This window comes from Sus scrofa, chromosome 8 (genome assembly GCF_054392235.1).
Source record: "Sus scrofa isolate SSC_HxYL_T2T_F1_AM1 chromosome 8, Sscrofa_HxYL_maternal_Yorkshire_Landrace_v2.0, whole genome shotgun sequence".
Classification (NCBI taxonomy): Eukaryota; Metazoa; Chordata; class Mammalia; order Artiodactyla; family Suidae; genus Sus; species Sus scrofa.
In genome coordinates this window covers 28,946,546-28,963,245 of record NC_139390.1, presented here as the reverse complement: position 1 = coordinate 28,963,245, position 16,700 = coordinate 28,946,546, and the positions used below count along the sequence as shown (strand labels likewise).

At 43.3% G+C, this 16,700-nt stretch overlaps 1 protein-coding gene across 2 annotated transcripts in view; it reads right to left on the bottom strand.

Annotated features, from left to right (window-relative positions):
• The window catches only part of C8H4orf19 (chromosome 8 C4orf19 homolog), a 90,525-nt gene that overhangs the window by 67,877 nt on the left and 5,948 nt on the right, over positions 1-16,700 (bottom strand). The gene's annotated exons all lie outside the window — the stretch shown is intronic.

Genomic DNA, 16,700 nt, shown 5'->3' with positions numbered 1-16,700 from the left:
CATGAAGTACTACACTCCATTATTTTTATTTTTATTTATTTATTTATTTATTTTTATCTTTTGTCTTTTGTTGTTGTTGCTATTTCTTGGGCCGTTCCCGCGGCATATGGAGGTTCCCAGGCTAGGGGTTGAATCGGAGCTGTAGCCACCGGCCTACGCCAGAGCCACAGCAACGCGGGATCTGAGCCGCGTCTGCAACCTACCCCACAGCTCACGGCAATGCCAGATCGTTAACCCACTGAACAAGGGCAGGGACCGAACCCGCAACCTCATGGTTCCTAGTCGGATTCGTTAACCACTGCGCCACGACGGGAACTCCACACTCCATTATTTTTAACATGTGCTTCTCAGAATTTTTCTTTTTCTTTTTCTTTTTTTTTTTGCTTTTTTATTTTTAGGGCCGCACTTGCGGCATATGGAGGTTCCTAGGCTACGGGTCTAATTGGAGCTATAGCTGCCAGCCTATGTCACAGCCACATCAGATCTGAGCCACATCTGTGACCTACACCACAGCTCATGGCAATGCCAGATCCTTAACCCACTGGGCGAGGCCAGGGATCGAACCCACAACCTCATGGTTCCTAGTAGAATTCATTTCTGCGGTACCACGATGGGAACTCCAGAATTGTTTTCTGATTACAGAAGGCATGCAAGTTAACACACAAAATTTCTTCCCATGTCTGAACTGATTTGATTCTTAGCTTCTAGGCCAAAAACAATTCCATGTGTGTATCAGCACAATTTTTATCCCTATTTTACAAAGAAATGGAGGCTCACAGAGGTTAAGAAGCTCTACAACTGGAATTTGAACCCGTCTGTCTATAAAAGCTTATGCTTTGGAATTCCTTGGTGTCTCAGCAGGTTGAGGATCCAGCATTGCCACTGTTGTGGCGAGTGTTCGATCCCTGGCCTAGGAACTTCCCCATGTCATACGTGCAGGCAACAAACAAACAAACATATATGTTTTATACACACACACACACACACACACACACACACACACACACACACATATACACCACCTTCAGCAGTGTTTATGAATTAGCTGTTTAGAAGATCAATTTCTTGAGCTTGTCTCTTTGAGTCACACATATAAATTTGAAAATTGGAAGGAGCATAAAGATGTAACAATTATATATATTGTGCCACGGAATAGATTTCTAGAAAGGGGTTGCAGTGAGCAGGGACTTTTTACCAATAATGTTTAACTAGAGCCTGAGGAATTTTAATTTTCGAAATTGCTTGTGATTGTGGCCAATCTTCAAAATAAGTTTTATTGTTGCATAGTCATCTTAATTGTTGCATAGGATCATAGTCACACCAGATCCTTAACCCACTGAACAATGAAGGGGTGTATTTTTACACAAAATTTCCTGAAAAGAAACTAGACACAAGTTCCTGCAACTTCGAGAATCTTAATCCAAAAAACCACAAAAGCATGTGAGTTTTGGGTGGGACAGAGTTAATTCAAGAATGAGAAATAGAGACTAGAATGGTCATTATTTTTTAAATGTTTATTTTGAGCAAAGGATCCTTGTTATCTCAATCTTTAATGTGTACTTGGCAGCCTGTGTTAAAATGGCTTATTCCTCATGGGCTAAGGGGTGGGACTATGGGTGGGGTGGATATGGATGAGATAGTGGTTCCAGTTTTACTGCTCTTATTAATTTTGTACTAGGGCTGAAGTGTGCAGCGAGGAAAAAAGAGCATTGTTTCTATGAACTGCATAAAGCAGCAGGAAAGAGGAAATGTGAGAAGGGTGATTTCTCAATTTTATTTTTTAAAAGGCATTTTTGTGCCTGCATTTCCTCCTAAACCCCATGCTTTGTGTCCAATTAGATTGTGACATGTCCTTCTTGGTCTGGCAGTATATATATGGAAAGATCAAGAAGGAGTTTTCCTAAACAAGCAGAAGGTAGGCAGGAAATTTTGAAGAACCTCTTTTGCTGATGTATCTTTAATAAGTGACAGTATTGATCTTTGAAACAATTTAGCATGGGTATTTTGACCTGTTTAAAAAGGTAAAGTGAGTTCGGGAGTTTCCGTCGTGGCTCAGTGGTTAACAAATCTGACTAGGAACCATGAGGACGCAGGTTCGATCCCTGGCCTCTCTCAGTAGGTTAAGGATCCGGTGTTGCCGTGAGCTATGGTGTAGGTCACAGATGTGGCTCAGATCCTGCGTTGCTGTGGCTCTGGCATAGGCTGGCAGCTACAGCTCCGACTAGACCCCTAGCCTGGGAACCTCCATATGCCGAAAGTGCGGCCCAAGAAAAGGCAAAAAGGCAAAAAAAAAAAAAAAGTAAAGTGAGTTCTTTCAAAAGGAAATGGGGGGAAAAAAGACTAAATGATTATAAAGTATCACTTGATCGTCATCGGTAATGTCATGACATAAAAATCAGTTCAAGGAAGTCTAACCTAATGTGAAAACACAACCTACTGAATGGGAGAAAATATTTCCAAATGATAATGATGGATAAGGGACTAATATCCAACATAAATAAACAGCTTATATGACTCAATATCAAAGGATCAAGGAATGCAATTTAAAAAATGGGCAGAATGGAGTTCCCGGTGTGGCACAGTGGAAACATATCTGACTAGGGACCATGAAGTTGCGGGTTCAATCTCTGGCCTCACTCAGTGCGTTGAGGATCCAGCATTGCCGTGAGCTGTGATGCAGGTCACAGACGTGGCTAATCCTGTGTTGATGGGGCTGTGGTGTAGGCCGGCAGCTACAGCTCCGATTCTACCCCTAGCCTGGGAACCTCTATATGCCATGGGTGCAGCCCTAAAAAGGACAAAAGACAACAACAACAACAAAAATGGGCAGAAGGACTGAATAGACATTTTTCCAAAGAGGAAATGCAGATGGCCAGCAGACCTGTGAAAAGATGCTCAACATCACCAATCATCAGGGAAATGCAAATCAAAACCACAATGAGACACCACCTCACACCTGTGAGAACACAGATAACACATGTTGGCGAGGATGTGGAGAAAAGTGAACGCTTTACACTGCTGGTGGGAATGTTAACTAGTGTAGCCACTGTGGAAAACAGTATGGAGGTTTCTCAAAAAACTGAAAATAGATCCACATGACCTAGCAATTCTACTGGGTATATATCTGAGAAAAACAAAAACATTCATTTGAAAAGATACATGCACTCCAATGTTCATAGCAGCATTATTTACAACAGCCAAGCTATGGAAGCAACCCAAGTTTCCATCAACAGATGAATGGATAAAGAAGATATGCTGTATACATACAACGTGATACTACCCAGCCACAAAAAAAGAATGAAAATTTTCCATTTGCAGCAACATGGATGGACTTGGAGGGCAGTATGTTAAGTGAAATTGAGTCAGACAGAGAAAGACAAATACTTCATATCAATTATACATGGAATCTAAGGGTAAGGGTTAGGGTTAGGGTTAAAAAATACAACAAACTAGTGAATATAACCAAAAAGGACAAAGATTTACCAATGCAGAGAACTAGTGGTTACCCAGGATAGGGGCATGGGGGAGGGGCAATATAAGACTAGGGAGCAGGAAGTAGAAACTACTGGGTGTAGGACAGGCTACGAGGATGTGTGTACAACATGGGGGATGTTGTCAATATGTTGTAATAACTAAATGGAGTGTAACCTTTAAAAAAGAAAAAAAAAGTTAAAAAATGCACTGAGAATAACCAAAAAATAAAAATAAATTAAAATTTAAAAAATTAAAAATAAAAAACCTAATAAATCAAAAAAATTATATAAATTTTAAACATTAAATTAGAAAATTTCAATGTGAGGAAATCTAACCTAAAGTGAAAGCACAGACTCTAAGGTGAGGTGGGTAACCCTCAGGAGGCAGTTTGCTGGCTAAAAGGGTGTGTTCTAGACTCACACAAACCCTGACCAAGTCCCAGCTCTGTCACTTACTAGCTCTGTCATTGCAAACAGCTTGCCTAACCTGAGTCCACCCCTTTAAGTTAGATGATGTACATAAACCATGTGGAGTGTCTGGCATATAGTAGGTGCTTAATAAACATTAGCTGTTCCTGCTCTCCTGACAGAGATTTTAAGGAATCCCCACATGATATGAGGCCTTCCCCAACCACTTGTCCTAAAACACATGTTCACGCCATCTCGGTATTTTATTTGGCCTTCATGTTCAGATGGAGTCTTTGAGTGCCTACTGCTGTCGGGTAGTGGGCACTGAGGAGTCAAAGTGCCTGAGCCACGGTCCTTCATCTTGAGGGGAAGGGAAACCAGAAGATGTCATTGGCTAAGACAGTCACGCAGGAGGGGGAGCCAATCAGGGCAGGTGGGTGTGGGGCAGCAATGAACTCAGGTGAGCAGATGGGTTAAGTTTAGAGGGGTCTGGGGGTGGGCCAGCAGATATGGCCCTCAGGGGCTGTGTGTAATAGACCTGTGGCCGTGTGGGGAGGGCAGGGCTGGAGGGATGCATCTGGAGTCCTGTGCACATGAGCTGTGGGGGGACATACCTTCGGACCCTGCCAGAGGCTGGGCAGGAGCCAGAGGAGTAGAAAGACTTAAGGGGTGGGGAAGGAGCCTGGGGCAGGATGACGCCTGGGAGTGGGAGATCAATAGTGGTTCCTGGGTGGCCCCTAGGACCCCAAAAGACTTTATGTGAAGCTACTTAGGTTTTCTATTGGTGTTGTTTTGTTTTGTTTTAGAACCGCATCTGAGGCACAGGGGCGTCATATTGAGGCTGCAGCTCCAGGCCTACATCACAGCCACAGCAATGCTCGATCCAAGCTGCAACTGCGACCTACACCACTACATCAGATCCTTTAACCCACGGAGCAAGGCCAGGGATCACACCCATATCCTCATGGATGCTAGTTGGGTTTATAACACGCTGAGCCACAACAGGAATTCCAACTTCAGTTTTTAAGTTAATGGCTAAGTTATTAAAGTAACAAGTCCAAAATGAAAATTTTCTCGAGGTGGGATCAACTACAAATTTAAATTTAGTTTCACTAACTTTGTCAATCCCTGTAAGAGAGATTTTTAGATCTGGTTAATTAAAAGGCATTTGAAACACAAATATAATCTATTTTCTTTTTGAAATTATTTTAGTTTTCTGACCAATAAACAGACCTTTTCCCAGCACTTTAGTCATTTTATAAAACTAATAAACTCACAAATAGGTGAATCTTTGGTTCTCTTAAAAGTTTCAATTAAACATAAGATCAAAATATCGTAAACATTTCAGCTTAAAGATCTAAAGTCTACATCACTCACTCAATGACATACTGCTGTTAATTAACAAATTATTTCAAACGCTGCGAATACTGTGTGTATTTAAAATATTAAAGACAGACTTTCCCACAAACTTTCCTAAAAATAGAAATACTTTGGGTTTAATTTAGTCCATCAAATGTACTTGATTCTAAACCTTCCCAGGGTTAAAACACTATTTTGTAAAGAAATAATTTATTTTAACATGGAATCCAAACCTGACAATGGGGACGGTCTTCTCAATCTGTCCCCAAGATTCAAAACACGAGTCACCTGATTCTCAGGACCTCTGATTCTTCCCACAGAGGCTGCCTTGCCAACTGACCCAAAGCAATGAATCTAGTCACCGTTTAATCCTAATCTGAATGCTCTGTACACCATTCCCTGATGACAGAGTTATCCTGTGTGTACAGGGCTTGCAAAGGGATTCTGCATCAACCCCACCCGACCCCCGCTTCAGACTGAATAACAGCTGTCAGATAAACAGGGACTGGTCACAGAAGGAGAAGAACCAGAGGAGAGAAATATAATAGTATGACAGAAGCCAAAGGAGAGAGAGAATTTCCAAAAGGAAGGCAGCATCAATATCAGTAGTTTGAAAGGCAGCAGGGAAGTTTATAAGGTAAGGAGATGAAATCAGACCATTAGATTTGATGGCCATACATTTAAATTCAAGATTCAGGGAGTTCCCGTCGTGGCGCAGTGGTTAGCGAATCCGACTAGGAACCATGAGGTTGCGGGTTCGGTCCCTGCCCTTGCTCAGTGGGTTAACAATCCGGCGTTGCCGTGAGCTGTGGTGTAGGTTGCAGACGCGGCTCGGATCCCGCGTTGCTGTGGCTCTGGCGTAGGCCGGTGGCTACAGCTCCGATTGGACCCCTAGCCTGGGAACCTCCATATGCCGCGGGAGCGGCCCAAAGAAATAGCAAAAAGACAAAAAAAAATAAAAAATAAAAAAAAAATAAATTCAAGATTCAGATTTCATCAGTGAAATTTTCATGTTATGACGTGGGTAGAAAACCAAGAGCAACATGAAGAGAGAAAGTGAGAATGACCTCTGAAGGCAGCACTGACTCAAGAATTCTTAAGACCTTTTAATTCAGTATTTTAATAGGGGGAAGAGAAAGAATATGTGTGTGAGAGAGAGAGAGAGAGAGAGAGAGAGAGAGAGAGAGAGAGCGAGTGAGAGAGATGGAGTAGGTAGCCAAAAGTGGAAGAATGAGGCTCAGAGGAAGAGACATTTGTTCTGTATTTTATTTACTAAGAGAAAAAGATGTGAATGTGTTTACAGAGGAGACAGCTGACTCCTTTGGGGTGGGGTGGGGTTGCTAAGGTCCTGAAGATTCAGGACGGAGATGGGATTAACTGGTGAGACAGTGTGCCAGAGGGTCTGGGCTGCAAGGACAGGAGGCTCTGTGAAAAGGTCCGACCTTGAACAAGAAAAGCAACACCTTATCCCCTGAGAATGGGCGGAATGAGGAAAGGACGGATACCGAGGGAGATAGGTGTGGGTGCGGGTGGAGCAGGAAGCTGAGGCAGCCCGGCTGGGCGGCCTGAATCCGGCCTGCACCTGCCACAGCAGACAGTCCCTGGGAACAGAAGGGATCTGGGCTGGATGGTGACAGCACCAGAAATGGCCCAAACTGGAGCTATCAGAGGGCTTCCCCACAAGGTAGCTGTACACATGGATCACAGAAGGAATCTAGAGATTTCCATTCAGCTCTGATTTCTCAGGTAAAGAAAATGAGACCAGAGACGAAAACAGGCTCAAGAGCAGTTACGGGTGGCTCTCAAAATACAAGCTGGGGTTCTTAGCCTATGCCTCTCTCCACCTTTATAAAAATACACACAACCAATTTTTCCACCTCTCTCCCTGGCTCTCTCTTCCCTCATTCTTCTGCTCTGAACACATCACTTTTCTGAAAAGCCTTTCCTGGTCTCTCCCCCTTTCCTGTCCAAAGCAGATCCCATAAAAACTGTTCTATGTCTCGCTTAATTTTCCTTTGTTGCACCTGGTTGAACAAGTTGAAAATCTGGTCGGCACACAGCTCAAGGCCTAGCATGGAGTTAGTGCTCAATAAATATGATGAATGAATTTATATTCCAAAGTATATGGTGTAGGAGTACAGGATTCTAGAATTTTATTTGCAAACTAAAGTTCTGCATTTGTGGAGTTCCTGTCGTGGCGCAGTGGTTAACAAATCCGACTAGGAGGCATGAGGTTGTGGGTTCGATCCCTGGCCTCTCTCAGTGGGTTAAGGATCCGGTGTTGCCGTGAGCTGTGGTGTAGGTTGCAGATGCGGCTCGGATCCCATGTTGCTGTGGCTGTGGTGAAGGCCAGCGTCTACAGCTCGGATTAGACCCCTAGCCTGGGAACCTCCATGTGCCGCGGGAAGCAGCCCTAGAAAAGGCAAAGAGACAAAAAAAAAAAAAAAAAAAAAAAAAAAAAGTTCTGCATTTGTAAGAAAAGACCACTCACTGTGGGCTGGCAAGAAGATGGATTTATATTTTCCGTATAGGTTGGGCCATATGAGAAATGCTCCATGCATACTTGTTGAGTGAATAAGGATTATGGCACTCCTGGAGTGCCAAAAAAAATATAATATTTTTCTTATATTTCCCTTAAGAAAAATAACAACATACCTTGCTTCCGAGCCACTGAAAATAATTTAAAGATACTACCTAAACATTAAAAAAAAAAAAACCTATTTTACATGTAAATTAAGATTTTCCAAACAATGTTGTTTAGAACAAGTATTAGAGTTCCTCAGTACTTTGTTAATAACCAATTTATAATGAAAATACTGATTACATGATTAAGGTAGCTTCTGGGATAATAAATAACTAGAAAACCCAATGTGTAATCCCTGAAGTTTCGTACTTTTGGAGTTCATTTAAGAACACCATCTCTTATACTAAATGAACTCACCAATTTTTAGGACAGAAATTCATGCATGTGCAAACATTTAAAAATAGGAGTCTTCACCAATGAATCCCTACCCACCTTTCTCAGGAAAGGAAATTCGTGAACACATGCATGGAGATTAGTACCATAGAGCAGGCAAATATTTTTCCATGTCCCACCCAAAGCAAACAAATGAAAATAGAAACTTCAAGGACAATTATAAAACATCTCCAAATTTAAAGACACAGCATCCTTTTCTCCTTTGGGTTTCCCCTATACTTTTATCAGAAATAAATATTCCTGGGAGTTCCCGATGTGGCTCAGTGGTTAACGAATCCGACTAGGAACCACGAGGTTGCGGATTCGATCCCTGGCCTTGCTCAGTGGATTAAGGATCCGGGGTTGCCGTGAGCTGTGGTGTAGATTGCAGACACGGCTCGGATCCCACATTGCTGTGGCTGTGGTGTAGGCTGGTGGCTACAGCTCCAATTAGACCCCTATCCTGGAAACCTCCATATGCCACAGGAGTGGCCCTAGAAAAGGCAAAAAAACAAAAAAACAAAAAAAAAAAGAAAGAAATATTCCTTAATCAGTCTCAACTGTGAAGTTCTAGCAGGAAAACATTTCTGCTCTTTTGATTGTGAGGTAATTAATTTTTTTCTTACACTTCTTTACTTTCAAAACTTAAGTTTTTTTTTAAAAAAAAGCACTGGCAGTGGTTTCAAATGTTTGTTGATTACAGATATTAAGAGACATTTAGTAAATCTACCTGGTCTAGCCCTTAGGATGCTTACATTCTAATGCTTTCATGGAAATTTTAATTTCCAATAGAGGTTATTATCCCTGTAAATAATTAAAATGGTTCAATGCTTAGGCATATATGGTGCCACAGTGTTGGCATAAAAATGCTTTGTCATAGTCATTTGAGAAAGTTATGGAGAACATGAGTTCCTGAGTTTTCAGGGAAGACTGATTTCAAATAGTCTATCCTGCTGTCCATCCAAATTGTCTTGCATTTTAGTAGAAGATTCGGTAACCACATCTCATACCAAAATTACCACCTGTCAGATAGATGATGGCTTGGTCTCCCCATAGTTGAACAATGAGAACTGTAACTTTTTCTAGGTATTTCTGAAGGTACGCACACAGTCCAGGGCTGGGTTCTGTATCTCTAATAACCGCTCCAGGGCTCAACTATCTTGTCATCTTGTAATTTTCTGACTCTTAAGATCTGTTGCGTTCACTCACACCCCTTCCTATTCCCTTTGCAATGAAAGTCCACTGGCAGAGCCTATGGAAGGTTCTGCATTCTCCCCCTTGCCTACACTCAGCCTCTACAGTACTTAGGAAGCTAAACTTTGGCATCTGTGAAAAGCAGAATGTGAACTTACTGAAAGGCAGACAGAGAGCTGACCAAGGGGAAATAATATTAGTACTTTAAATGTATTCGTATTTTCATTACATCAAAATTCTAGCATGCTTAATACAACTTAAAGGTGTATCACGGTGGTGACATGGAACTATTGTTTTTTTCCCAGTTTTAAGATAAAATGTACACATGAGTATGTGGATACCTTAAATACTTAAAGCATTGTGAATCCATACAAGATAAGAAATAGGAAAAAGAAAAAACTGGTTTGAAAGAGTTTAAAACGAAACTTTATATAAATGTGTGTGTGCAGAGATCTAGACAAATAAACCAGATGGTAACGTAAAAAAAAATGTTTAAGATATGGAAAATGCTGAGTTGAAGTAAATTAATAAAACAGTGGAACCCAGCTCACCAAATTTGCAAAATGGGGAGGAGAAGAATTTCGGAAAGAGAGCGGCCCATTTAGGTGATGAACACCAGATGCCAAGTACAGCCCAGGGGAGACAAAGGTTATTCTAATTAGCTGCAGGGAAAAAGGAGAAAAGAACCAGGTACCAAAGGTGGGAAAGCCAAATAGCTCTTTCCAGCCTGGGCACGTGTCTCCCTGATTGCCCTGGGCGACTACCAGTCTAAGGACAAGGGAGACCCCTATCCTAGGCTCTGTCAGTGAACTGCCATCTAGAAGGGTCTAGTTCTCCAGGCCACCACATAAGAGTGGACAACCTGAAACACTGCTCTGGGCCCACAATCAGGCCGCGTTTCTCTAAGATAAGAAACAGACCCCTGGAGGAGTTCCCGTCATGTCACAGTGGTTAACAAATCCGACTAGGAACCATGAGGTTGCAGGTTTGATCCCTGGCCTTGCTCAGTGGGTTAAGGATCTGGCGTGGCTGTGAGCTGTGGTGTAGATCGCAGATGCGGCTCGGATCCTGCGTTGCTGTGGCTCTGGCGTAGGCTGGTGGCTATAGCTCTGATTGGACCCCTAGCCTGGGAACCTCCATATGCCACAGGAGCGGCCCTAGAAAAGACGCACACACAAAAAAAGAAACAGACCCCTGAAACTGATACAACATGGTAAGTCAACTATATTCCAACAACATTTTTTTTAATAAAATGCTTTGTTTAGGATCCTAAAATTGAAAAACAAAGTGTTATAAAGAAAGAAAGAAAAAAAGAAACGGTCCCCAAAACACATTCTGAGAAAGGGGGCGCTAAAGGCATAGGAGGGGAGCGTTCTGAAAACAGCTGTGGGAAGTCACTGATGTTACCAACAAATGAAAAGTATCCTTCAAGAGCGATGCCGGCTCCTTTAGGAAGTTCAGGATATTGGTGTGTTGTTGACCCTCACATTAAATCCAAATCCATTTCCCCAGCAGAGCCAATTAGCGGTGTAGCCCAGTGCCCTGACCTTGTTCTTATGCGGGTGAGGGTAGAAGGGGGCTAGTGGTGGAGGGCCGGCTCTGAGGACAAGCTCAGGGTGGGGGTCTTCCTCCTCCCTGAATTTTAGTCCTGCCTCCTGCATCTGAAGTCTAACTAGTCTATGGACTGCTTTAAGGTGTGTTTTATAGTCTCTTGAGCATGAGGCTGGACACTGACTCTGAACACATCATTTACTTGAGGAGACAGATTTATTCACTGGACAGTCTAAAAAAAGCCAAGGTATTCACAGATAGAGTGGGCGCTGGAAGAGACTCTGCTTGCTGTAAAGGATTCCAGACTCAAAGGAGAGTTAGCACAGCCCTGGGTTCTAACCTTGGCCTTGCAATTAATTTAGGGTTATATAACTTTCGCCAAGCCATTAACCTCTCCGGGTCTCAGTTTTCTCATCTGTGAAATGGAGATGTTGAACTAAAGGACCTCTCAGGCCCTTTCTGGATCTAACACTGTGGAATGAATGTGGACTGTGCTCAAAAGGGGGTGACATTGTCAGGATGGAAGGATCAAGAGTTTTCATGAAAGAAATATGGTAGTTTGCCCATTTTCTGCAACACCTGATTTCTCCGTCACAAAAAAAATCCAAGGTACAGACTGCAAATGCCTCTGGTGATCTCTGCCTCACAGATAAACACTGCTAGGAAGTTTTTCTTCTTGCTATTAAAAATGCTAATTATAACCGTTTTGCTATTGCTAAGTACCAATTATATTAAAACGGAAAACTAAGTGTCTGTTTCTTTAACAAATTTAAAAGATTTAAGATTGTATCCTGGACATCTTTCCACCATGTCATCACATCTCATTTTTTTTTCACAGTGCAGAGTACCGCACTGTACCTATAAATTGTATTTCATTTACCCCGTGTATACTGACAACAGATACACTGTTCTTATTTTTTCTTTTTGATCACAGACAGCACTGCAACAAAATTCCTTTGACGGAAAATGTAGTCATGAAACCTCTTCCCCTCTTATTTTCAATCCATCACCAGGTCCCGGTGATTTCACCTAATGTCTCAGGAATGGTTCACTTCCCTCTATCAAATTACCTCCACTTTATTCAAGTGGAGATTCAGCATCTCATGCAGCAGCCCCTTAGTTGCTCTCCTCTCTCTCTGTCCTCCTTCTGGTTTTCTCACCTGCAGCCAGGGATGCAAATCTTAGTTCCCAGTTTATGACCTTAAGAGCTTCTCTCTGTTCCTAAGATCAAGACCAATGCCTTATAATGGTCCTATTGTTTCGAATGCACTTTGAGATACATCAGCATAGACAGTCTGGAATTTATGAGTCTGTGTTCCATCTGTACCCTAGGATGTAGATTAAATCAGTTACCCCAGTCAGGAATACACACAGGCCAGAGATGGTTATTAAGAATGGTATCGGAGGGCTATAACCCAGAGGTGGTTTCCTACGTGTTACATTAGCTTCCTTAGCTCCAATCAACACAAAGGCCTTGATTAAGGAGCAAATAAATATGAGAAGTTATTTTTCCCTGGTGAAATCAGTGTTGTGCAGGATATGTGGACTGGCTACAGAGAGAGCCGAAGCATCCCCACTCCTGCCGCAAACGGTGATCCAGTACCTGTGCCCTTCCCAGTGGTTTCCATGCACATTTGTGAAAAAAATGCCTAGTCTTGCTTAACCTCTTAGGTTAGCTGAACCCTGGCCCTTTGGAAGAGGGTCCCACTTGCCTCTAAGGAACTTCCCATGAAAGAGCTGGTTGGAGAAACTACAAGAACGGAACGGGGAACTTCAAGCTTTTGTCTCAGCACTTACAGCAGGATCATTTCGGTATGCAAATCAGTTCTGCTTTCTCAAAGAACTCCACTCTTTGTTTCCACACGTCTGGCCCTTGGCCTCCTCAAGGCTTCCCACTACCACAAACATGGAATGCATTTCCCCCCAAACTTCTTTACATGCCTGAGGTCCAGGGAGGATTTAAAACTACCCCGGACAAACATTTAAGGAGACCACTTTAGAGGAAGGAAAGTTATAATCTAGTTAGAAATTCTGGGGAAAGCCCATGTGTTTAAGTCTGAAGTTTCCTGTTATTTCGTGTGGCTCTTAGCCAAGGGAAAGCTGAGGTGAGCTGGGAGGAGAAACAGCGTTGTTTGAACACCTCCCCTACCCGGGCCGGCCTTCCATCCTCCACCCCACGGCCCCGCTCAGGTTCAAACTCCTCATTCACATTCCAGAAGGCCACACAGGCTGAGTCAGATTTATTAAGCAGGTACTCAGTGCAGAGCCATGTAGCTTTACTGATAAGGAAACTGAAACCCAGGGAGGTTCGGGGAAATGCAGAGTCAGGACACAAAGTTGATGAGAGAGAGTCCAGCTCTCATTCCATCTCCCCTGGGAGAGCCAGGCCTGACTCTAAGGGGGTCCCAGCACTTTTTTTCTTCCTGGACACTCACTTCCTAGAGAAGCACGGTTGACCTGATGGCTTAGTGACAGAAGAAAATACAACCCCACCCTGGATTTCTTTTCAAAGGGCTCCCATAAACTAAATGGTCGGTAAGCACCTGCAAACAGAGGGAGTAGAGACATCTAATGGCACCAAACATGCATATGCTGCTGTCACCTGCGATGGAGAGGATGGTTCTGACCATTTCTGCGTCTCACACAGTCACACCTGCCCATGGAGCCCCACAGGGCAGCCGGGAAGCAAATTCTGGAGTTTTTGTTTGTTTGCTTGTTTGGCCTTTTCTTTTTCTATAAATAACTCTTACAGGACAATCGCTTGTCCCCTGTTGCAATTTCAGTAATTTCCTTTCCTCCAAAGCTAGTTTAATGTTTTTGTTTGTTTGTTGGGTTTTTATTTTTTTTGGATTACATGTAGGTCACACTCCTTTTGCCCCATTAAACCTTTGATTGTAGGCAGGGTATTACAAAAACAACCCTCTGGCTCTCTCCACACCAGCGGGCTGTGACTTCTCCGCACCCTTGTTTTCAGGCTCCCTCTTCAGAGCACACAGTTTTGCCGGTGCTTCAGGACCAGGAAACACTTGCCTTTTGGCTTTGAGAAGAGAAAGTGTTGCATCAACAGCAGAGGCTGAACTCACTTTGTGGAGAGAGTGGAGGCAGGGGTCGGGTCAGGCCCCCATCAGTGGTCTTCTGGGGCTGGGCCTCTGCCTGGGCTGCCGTGTGTCTCTGAAATTTTTATCTGATCCCGTCCTCGAACACTTGGCTTCCTTCATCAAAACCAAATCCCAGCGAGGATCATAAAAACTTGTCCCATCAAGTTTAAAAGAGAATGCGGAGACACTGTACTTTGTAAACTGAATCTTGACGGTCTAGTCAATTAACTCTGTTTTATGATTCCCTTTAGAAATGACGGTAGCAGTAAATGCATCTTGTTCTATGCTAGATGGCTAGCAAACCAGGACTCCAACCCAGGTCACCTTGACTCTGGGCACTCCTAGCCTCCCCACGCTGCTCATTAGAGGCTGGCAAATACAACAATAGGGGAAGGAACGGCTTTGAAGTTGTTTAGTCAAAGACTGCACGACTGGGGGTTAGAAACAAGGGGTCCGGCCCTAGTTTGGCCTCCCAGTTGTGAGGTATCTCTGAACCAGCCCCCTTCTCTCTCCAGGCCTCTCATTTCTCATCCATAAAATGAGGTGTTTGGCTCAGGGAAGACCCCTTCCAGGCCAGGATTCTCTAATCCACAGATATTTCACAAGCCTCGGCTAAGCTGCTTAAGAAATACACTTAAACATTGATTTAGAAAAAAAATCAAAATCTTTTTATTGCTCGAAGAATCAAAGGAAAAGGCAGCAAAATAATTCCTATCATTTAAAATACAAAGCATGGTTTGTTGCTATTAGAATCAACATATGGATTCAATGAAATAAGAACATCAAGCAGGGGAGGAAATCAGTTTTTATGAGACATTTTCAAGTTTCCATGAAATAGTTACTTCAAAATCACCAATAAAAATTTTTAAAGTATCTGAGTTTGACGCAGTGTCTATGGGGGAAAAAATAAACCAAAACTTAAGACTGATCAGATTGATAATTTCCTTCAAAGACCAGGTATAACACGTGCAGAGTGCTTCAATGGATAGAAGATTGGGCTTGGAGTCAGTAGCCCTGGGTTCAAACCTGGTGACATGCTAAGTCTCCGTGTCCTACCCTGTGAAAGGGACACAATAATCCTACCTGTATAAATGTCACAGGGCAGGTGGGAAGGTCTAATGAACTAAGTTTCATTATAACCAATTACCTGCCAAAAATATTTCTCACTATGTATATGAAATTTACATGGGCATGCAGATTTACAATTTTAACTTTTTGTTTGTTTGTTTTAGGGCTACACCTACAGTATATGGGGGTTCCCAGTCTAGGGGTTGAGTCAGAGCTGCAGCTGCCAGCCTACATCACAGCCACAGCAATACAGGATCTGAGCCCCCATCTGCGACCTACACCACAGCCCTCAGCAATGCCAGATCCTTAACCCAATAAGCAAGGCCAGGGATCACACCCGCATCCTCACGGATACTAGTCAGGTTCTTAAACCCACTGAGTTACAACGGGAACGCCCTCCCTTTAAGTTTTATTGAAGTATAGTTAATTTACAAGGTTGTGATAATTTCTGCTGAACAACAAAGTGACCCAGTCATACATATACACATATCCATTCTGTCTCAGATTCTTTTCCCACATAGATTATCATCACAGAATACTGGGTAGAGTTCTCTGTGCTACACAGTGGCTCCCCAGTCCCCATTGGCCAATCATTCCATATACCTCATTGTGCACATGCCAGTCCCAAAGCCCCAGTTGATCTCTCCCACCCCACCCCACCCCACCCCAAGGAATTTTAACATCTGAATTGCCTCTTAGTAAAACTTGAAAAACCACTACAATTCAAAAGAATGGGGAAAGCTGCCTGAAAACAAAACCCCCAAACCACCACTACCAAAAAGCATCTTCTTTTTCAGTAGTAAAGAATGCAAAGATAACTCCCCAACCTAAAGTTTGGGAAGCACAATCCAGAGCTTGGCAGTCCAGAACCATTTTCACTTCCTCTTTCATCCCTTAGAATCCAATTTGGCAACAAGTCCTGTGGGTGGTGCTTTGAAATGCCTCCCAGATTGGCCCTTTCTCCTCCGCTTCCGCCATCCCTGCCGCAGCCTGCACTCTCCCCAGGGCACACCTCACAACTGGGGCTCACGGCCGGCAGGCTCTCCAGGCCAACCTCAGGGCGACCGGCTTATCCTTCCTCAAAGGCAGACATCTCCAGGGTCCACGGTGATTCCATTGGTCTCACCCTATTCCCTCTTCTCCAAAAACAGGCCCCTTCTCTAGTCCGGGAACTCCTTCACCTGCCCAGACTCCAGCCTCAGGGCCTTTGCTCTTGCCCTTCTTTCTGCCTAGCATGCCCTTCCACCAGCTTATCTTACAACAAATCAACCCCCCCATCCCTTTGGTGCAATGCTCCTCAGCCTTTACTGTGCTTATGAATCATCTGAGGATCTTGTTAAAATGCAGAGTCTGATTCGACAGATCTAAGATGGGGGCAAAACTCTGCAACTCTAACCAGAGCCCAGGTTGGTCCATGGATTCCACTTGGAGGAGCAAAATCTACTGGCTCAGAGGGGAAAAAAAAAGCAGGGAGGAGGTAGTTGTTGGTGACAGCTAGGGGTTTGAATGCAGTCTTTATCAGGCAAGCAACTTCCTCTGTATAGTGGGACTATTACCCATTTTCTCTAAATGATAGGAGGATCTTTTGAGATA